At 38.1% G+C, this 8,433-nt stretch overlaps 1 long non-coding RNA gene across 1 annotated transcript; it reads right to left on the bottom strand.

The window, feature by feature from the left end:
- Nucleotides 1-5,917: 5,917 nt before the first annotated feature.
- On the bottom strand, nt 5,918-7,969 carry LOC142537916 (uncharacterized). Its single transcript, XR_012818594.1, has 3 exons — nt 7,371-7,969; nt 6,707-7,290; nt 5,918-6,629 (listed from the first exon to the last, which is right to left on the bottom strand). It is a non-coding gene; the product is annotated as an uncharacterized LOC142537916 (long non-coding RNA).
- Nucleotides 7,970-8,433: the final 464 nt, after the last annotated feature.

The raw sequence follows: 8,433 nt of genomic DNA, 5'->3' as shown, positions 1-8,433 counted from the left end.
ACCTTAGCACCAACTTTTACAGATCGATTTCTATACCCGGTAATACACTTAAAAGTTAGTCCTTATCTCAATCCCATAATAATATTAGCCTAAGATCCTTAAATAGTATCTTTATCTTACGGTACCAAACTTACGCAACTTAAATATTTACAAGTACATCCCAAATATTAAATTGTTGTAAATCTTAAAACTCGAGTAACGTTAATCCATAAAACCTAAATATACAATATCGATCTTCTACCTATATAGTAAAGCCCTTCTAGCATCAATTATATGCTTAAACTATTTCCTTCCCAGCTACAATATAGTTGAGGCCTAAGACCTTTGGACCTTCATCATTGCAACAAATGTCGCATTCTTACGTATCCTTAATGCTTAATTAATACTAGTATATAAAACTTAATAAGTTCTACTCTGTTAATGATGGACTGACTCTAATAAATCAACTTCACTTATAACTCATAGAGTTCTAGAATCTCCATATCAGAGTTTTAAATTTTCTTACTCGATAAAAATCTTAATATCCGTTCATTGGTAACATATGTTGAGCATAACTAACTCCCTTTTGTTTTTATTTCACCCCAAATTTCCGTATGAACAACTATTTCATAAATTTGAAGTTCAACCTTATACAACCAAAGTACTCTTAGATGACCTAATTACAACACTCATATTCACTTAATCCTAAATTTCTTAATGACCTTCAAAAATTTCTCAAGACAAGGCATCTAAGTCACTTCTTATTTTCTTCTATCAAATAACCTAACCCTCAGTCATGTCCAATTTTCTAGAAAAATTTAACCCTAGAAAAAGTATAATTTCAACTCTTAAGATCATAACTTATGTTACAACAAACCTTAAGTTCTCAAAAATAAACTAATTTATGTCTAATCTAATAACTTAACTAATTGATCATATTTACCTCAAATTGTTATCACTCTAAATTCTTAATTTTCCACAGCATTATTTAACTAACGCTTTAAATTTTTCAAACCCTATATTGATTCATTCTACAGTACCCTTGATTACCAATCCTTACAATATTATAACGCAGATATCTCAAGGTTTTAAATATTACTTCAAGCCTAAATCATCGAGAGTTCCTATCACTTAAACTTTTCAATTCTCACTTATTGCTAAACCAGTCCCCAAATTTCTTAACCATTGCCAAATTAATTCTCAATTTCCTTGAAAATTATCCATTTGACCCTAAATTTAGAAAATTCCACAATTACCCATAAGTTCTTGGCGTTCCCAACTTCATTTTATAGGTTTTCCGTAACATAAAGTTCAGTCATCTTAAGCTTATTAGTCCCCAATCAATTCTCATAACCAATCCCACGTTTCCATAAATATCTAAAATCCCAAATTATATATTTTCATACCTTAAAAGATCGTCTTAGTCTTCGAATCATTATTTCTTATATGAAATCCTCAAAATTTATCTCAACTAGTAACCACGAATCATCCAGTATTTTCTTAGAAAGTATACATGCCCCAAAAGCATTCCTAATCTTTGAGATTAACTTACAACCCATAAGTAGAACATCAGTACTACTAACAAAAAATATATTCAAATCATTCTCAACCTCTCCTAATGTCCAATATTTGAATTCTTAGACATGTCTAATTCCAAACGTAACCAACATGCAATCCAATCTAGTTTTCAAAACATATACTCTTCAAATCATAAAAAACAGCAAGACATGTTACTAAAAATCGCTGAAAACATGTATCGCGAAAACATGCAGGTGACTTGAGGCTTGAAGACTGAGCTGCAGAAGCTGGCGGTGCCACAACCCTGTACATGATCCTTGCTCTGATACCAACTGAAATGTCTGTTCATTTTAAAATTCTACTGACATTTTTTAAATGCAATGGCCGAAACCATGCCTACATAAATCCATAAAATTTGAAACATGCATTTTGTGAAAGCATCCCACAATTGAATAAAATAACAATGGTTAAAATTATAAAAAGAGCAACCAACCTAAACGACTTACCACATAAAATGTCAAGCATATTAAAATCTGTCAAAAACTCTCAACAAAATAAAGTCATCAACCACTTAAAAAGCTGTTTAAAAGTGTTTCCATAAAATCATATTATTGCGGATGAATATAATGTCCTCGGGTTAACGTGCGCCACCAGCTCTGCCCGTTCAGTCATCATAACCTCCAGTCTCCTCATCGAAAAGCTCACCTACAACATTCATACTTAGTGAGTCTAAATACTCAACACACATTTAACGTTATATCAAATACATATATATAACATGCAGCAGTGAAAAGTACTGTAATCAACATACATTTCATGATCTTAAAAGCGTAAACGTAAACATGTCGTATCATAGCATGTCAAAACATCATATCATCATGTACTTATACATTTACTTTAATTGAATTTAGTTCATTAGTTGTGACTTTCGTATCAGCTCTATCGTATCAGCTCTATTCGATGGATCCATCTACATATAACAGTGGTACCTGGTGGCTGTCGGACATCAGCGACAGTATTACCCATCCACTGTACATAGGCATCATCATCATCGTATATATATATATCGTCAGTCAAAACCAATTCTCATCCTTCAAAAGCATCATCATTTTCATCCATTATCAAAATCATGCATATACGTAATTTTTCATTAAAATCAAGCATGCAACGTATTTTTCATAATTCATAAAAATCATTCTCTTTATAAAAAAAACATTTAAATAAAACATGTCAAATTGTGCTCAGGGCGCTGCGAGGACAAAAATCTCGACTCAGATGCAAAATAACCATTTCACCCCTAGAAACCCAAAATGACCATTTCACCCCTAGACCTCAAAATTTCGACCCGAAGCTGGCCAAACTTCTTAAGACACCCCAAAACATATTTACAAGCGTTTCTTATACGTAAACTCGAGCCCGATTCAAAACTTATACGATTCGTTTTAAAACTTGGACTGGGGTCCCGATTTTAATCCGAATCAACCCGAAACTTAACCAAATTTTTCCAAACTCAAAACATGACTTAACTCTACTTGTCCAGCCTCTAAACCAAGTATTCCATACCACTTATGACCACCAAACCATAACCAAAAGCTGTTGGAAAATTTCTACTCAACATAATCGATAACTAGCAGCGACCCTAGCACTAAACCACCGACCCTACACCCAACCAGCTGGGACCAGCCACAAACCAGCCCCTCCTAGCCCACCTTAGAACCCTTATGGACCGACCTAAGTACGACCCTCATCCCCATGCACGTGCGTCCCTAGTTTCACCAAGATACAATCGAACCTAGCCACAAACATAGCCTATGCGTCCGCTAGCTTTAATCCATGCATGGTCACGCTACAAAGCCGACCATGAACCACCCCGAGGCCTCGTCATGACCAATCACGTCCTTAACCTGCCCCTGGAATGATCCATGCCCTGTTGCACCTCACCCCTTACCCGATCTAGCCATACCGAACTCAAACGACCCTAGCACCACTCGGCCCTCATGCATCCTCACCTAAACCACCCAAGCTTTGACTCCAGCACCTAGGTCCCTCCATCATGGACATGTCCAGCCCCATAGCAGCGTAGATCAACAGCCCCTTACACAACAATGCAAGAAAACATGAGTTATGAATGAAACAATATGTATTTCGTGTCAAACCTTTGCACAAAAGGAGCTAGATGATAAATCCATGAGTTTTACATGCAAGTACATATACATCAGCATATATATGGTGTAAATGATGAGAAAAAGAGATATATGGCGTGCCTTTACGTTTAAACGCTCGAAAACTCGAAGATTAATGCGTAGAACGTGTACCGGAGGGGCCGTGGAAGAAATCCTTTGGAAGAATCTTGAGGAAATGGATAGAAACCTTGCTGGAAATTTCAGAAAGTTGCTGCTGAAATGGGAGAGGGCAGCCGTGACTTGGGAGGGGTGGGTTTAGGGTTTTATTAATATGGTTAAGTTAATATAATTATACACTAATGGGCCCTTAATTAAAATTAATGGTTTAAAAGAATTTTTGGCCCATTAAACAATAAAATAATCCTATCAAGACCAAAAACACTCCCGAAAAATATTTCGTTTAAGTAGGGTTTTTGAAATATTGCTCGAACCCTCAGAAAGTCTCCCGGATCAATAAAATTTGCGTAGCTGCTAAAAATACGACCCGGTGAGTAAAAATATCCACCAAGGCATATTTTTCGAAAACACCCTTAAAAACACTTCATATTAAATAATTAAAAATAATTATTCAATAAAAATACTTTTCTTGAATGTCCCCGATCTCTGTTCCTCGTTCGAGCGCGAAATGAAACTTAAAATCCTAATGCATGAAACTTTAAATAAACCATGAATTAAAACACAAATTCATGAAATAAACATGCATTTAATGCATTAAAAATATTTAATAAAATACAAAGAAATTTAATAACTTGCATGTATGTGATTTACGTGAACCTTCAAATTTTCGGGATGTTACACGTATGCTATTCAAAAAATCCCAGATTGTGAAGGATGCCAACAACATGGAAATTTCTATCATAATCTGGTCTCAGTCATGAAACATGTCCAAGCATCCTACCCATTTGATGAGTGGGGCTCGGATATTATAGGACCTCTTCCAATAGCCTAGGGACAAAAGAAGTTCATGTTGGTTGCAGTTGATTATTTCTCCAAGTGTGGAGGTCGAGCTCCTGACCAAAATCACAAAAGAGAAAGTTTTGAAACTTTTATGGAAGAACATAGTTTTCGATTTGGCCTATCGAGAAAGTTGATTTATGACAATGGTCGAGAGTTTTAAGGAAGAAAAGTGATAGCCTAGTGTGAAGAAATGAAAATTGCCCAGTCTTTCATTGTGGTTGCCTACCCACAGGATAATGGGCAAGATGAGATCACCAATTGCACAATAGTTCAAGCTTTGAGAGCTAGGTTGCAAAGAATCGGAAAAGATTTGATAGAAGAATTGCCATGTGTTTTATGGGCTTATCGGACCACTCCTCGTACTGTTACTGAGGAAACACCTTTCAGATTATTGTATGGATTTGAAGTCGTACTATATGCCGAGATTGGGCAAACTTCAGCCCGAGTCAAAGCCTACCCAGAAGGGAATGATGTGGCTCGGTCTCAAGAATTATAACTTGTGGAAGAAAGAAGAGAAAGAGCTATCATCCGAATATAGCCCTATTGAAGCCGAATTCATATAAGCATACAACAAGTGAGTTCAACCTCAAGATTTTGAAGTCAGTGATCTTGCCTTAAGAAAAGTCAATCCAACCGGAAACGTCTGAAAATCAGAAGCCCAGTGGGAGAGATCTTACAAAGTCATTCGGAAAATTAGTTCAGGAGCATTGAATTTAGAGAATAACCAGGGCCAATCTCTTGAAAGACCCTCGAACGTCTTTCATTTAAAAAATTATTATGTCGAAGTTGTATTAATCATCTGATTATGACATTATCTTTACACATGTGTGAAATCCTATCAAAGCCTTGGAGCTTTGAGGCCCCAACACCTTATCTTATATAGGCTCGAGAGGTATAAGGTCCCGACTTCCTATCACAGCCCGGGATTTTGAGGCTTTAACACTTTATATTATATGGGCCCGAGAGATATGAGGCCTCGACTTCCTATAAAAAAAATCGGGACTTTTAATGCCTCGATACTTTATTTTTATGTTATCTAGGAAGCAAGAGGTCCTGACACCTTATTCAAGCAAGTGTTAATGAATCAAGCTAGTATGATTATCCTCTTGACACTTAAAAGATTTTTCAAGTATGAAGCTCATCTTTCAAAGTGTCCAAGTTATATTAGCTTCACCTTGAAGGCCCGATAACTTCTCAACACTTGGAATTTTTTGGAATGTGTTTATTTTAGTCTGGTATACTTATCTGTTCGAATGAAGAAAGGAAAATACATAACTAAAAAAAGGTAATTTTGTTAATGTTGAAAAAGGGGTACAAAGCAAGGTCTTGAGGCTAGAAATGCAAAAAAGAAAATAAAATTTTACAAGCTTATTCTACATTTTTTGAGTCCTCAGACCCAGCAGCATCGGCGTGCTTCCTTCATTCCGCTTCTTCATCCAAAAGGAGCGAGTCAAAGGCCTAGTCAAATTTTTGAAGCCTTCTTTATCCGGTGGGAGAAGGCCAGCCTCTTCAAACTACTTCCGGCACTTTTCGAAGTCGATCTGGAAGAAGGAATAAGCCTTGTCTTCCACCACCGCTCTGAACTCTTGGGACCGTAGAAAGGAATTCCACCGTTCATCCTCAGATTGTCGATGGGCAACTAGGGCATCCTCTGTTTCATCGGTCCGGGCCTTATGACTATCAAGATCTTGGATCAAAGATCGGAATAGCGCCTCCGAAGTTGAGATCTCAGCCCTCAATATGTCTGCCTTGGCAACCGCAGCCCCAACCTCTATCTGAGATTTCTTAAGGCTCGACTCGGACTCTTCTAACTGATGATAGGCTACCTCAGATATCGTTTTGAGCTTGAATATGGTCCCATGGTGTACCACCCGCCCAATCCAGTTTATCCTTGAACTGAACATGGAGTTCACTGGCAGCTCGAGCACGGCCTGCTTCTCGTTTGGCCACAGAAGCGACCTCTTCATATGCAGCTATCAGCATCCAAAGGCCCTGTATAAGAAAAAGCTGAGACAAAGAGAAAGAAATAATTAATTGAGGAACATTAATCACCTGGAAAGATGACTTACCGAAAAAACATGAGTGGTGCCCTCGAACAGCTTGTGGTTAAGCCGCAAGACCTGAAGATTAGCCTCTTAAATGGGGGAGGTCAAATTCTTCACCATTCGGACCCTTGCTAAAGAGACCCCATCTAGGAAGAGGTTAACCCGGGCTCCTGGGGGTTTGGTTGGTGTTGCTCCGGGGTAGTCTGGGTAGAGGACGAGGACTCTCGGACGGAGTCTTAGGCCCCTTCATCGGTGTCAGTGAGGATGACTGTCTCGGGATCATCAATAGCCTTTCTCTTTCGTTTAATAAGGGGGATTGCATCCTCGATCTATAAAGTGGGATCAAGTTGCCTGGGATCTCATTCCTCCACTAGGGCCTCAGCAACCATCCCCTCTCAGATGGCCTTCTCGGTCACTTTCTCTCCTTGTTGTCAGCAAACATTTTCTCTTTAGCATCCTGGGCCTTAGCAGCTGCTTGGGCTTCGTCGGCCGCCCTCTTATCCAATGCTTTTTCTCTGTAGCAACTTTCTGAGCAACCTGTTTCTTTTCCTGGGCCACTTTCTCAGCAGCCCGTCTCTTGGCAAAGGCTTCTTGCATCTCGGGACAATCTGCAAAGTAAAAGTGTTAACCACAGAATATTTAAAGTTAAGAGAAAATAAAGGGAAGAAAATGGTATTGGGATTAGTACACAAGGCGTCAAATTCATCAATCACCAGGGTCCTCAGCCCGGGTATACAACCTATACGCCACAAGATTCACCTATGAAATCAGCACTGAAGAGGAGAACTTCTGTTCTTTTTCTACGAGATCTTGGCTCCGGTTATAAGGTTCTTCATATTTATATGACTTGGGGAGTTCGGGCTAGGAAGTAAGACTTGGAAGAAAACCTATTGGACACTTGGGAGAGGAGGGAAGACTAACATAGAAGAACCCACCTTTCCATCCATTCAGAAGAGAAGGAATATCATTAATGAAACTTTTGTTGATCCGGGCAGTTAAAGTGAAAGCTCTCTCATTAAATCGACAAATGAAATAGTATTGAAGGATGGGGGTTGATAAAGAGGTTTTGATTTTAAAAATCACGTAGGCTGAGACAATTATAAGAAAGGAGTTAGGGTGGAGTTGATTTATAGGAACACCGAAAAAGTGAGTCACCTGGATGTAGGAAGAGTGGATGGAGAACTGAAGGTCACTCCGGACCTGGTCCGGAACAAAAGTATTAGGTTCCTCCTTGTTATATCATTACAAAGGAATACGCAAACTTGAATAATAGCAATGATAGTTCAATCTTTGTTTGGGGTCAAAATTTAAAAAAATTAATAAAGTGTCCTGAAAGATTGTTGAAACATGAGCTCGACTCCACTCGATAATGTACCGAATTACTCTAGCTTGAAAAACTCGATTTCAATTTTTTTTACTTTTTTTTATTATTACTCAAGTTCGACTCGATTATATGCTGGAGCTACTCGAGTTAGGTCAAACCAAGCTGGAGCTCGAGTTTTGACTGTGCGTGAGTGATTCAACTTGTTTTTACCCCTAAGACAGATACATAAAATTAAACATTGGGCGAGGATTTTAGGACAATATTTTTAAAAAAAATGATCAATAATACATTGATCACTTTTAAGTATGATATGAAATTGCTAGACCGTATATTGCAGGCTTAGAATTTCAATTTCAATCCATGCAAAGTCAACACCCGTACAAGTCTGTGTCGCGCACAACCCGAAAAAAATTTGACTGACTTGAGC

The sequence above is a fragment of the Primulina tabacum genome, chromosome 2 (assembly GCF_025594145.1).
Source record: "Primulina tabacum isolate GXHZ01 chromosome 2, ASM2559414v2, whole genome shotgun sequence".
NCBI lineage: Eukaryota > Viridiplantae > Streptophyta > Magnoliopsida > Lamiales > Gesneriaceae > Primulina > Primulina tabacum.
Note: the sequence above shows the minus strand (reverse complement) of the source record. Positions and strands in the feature narration are given on the sequence as shown.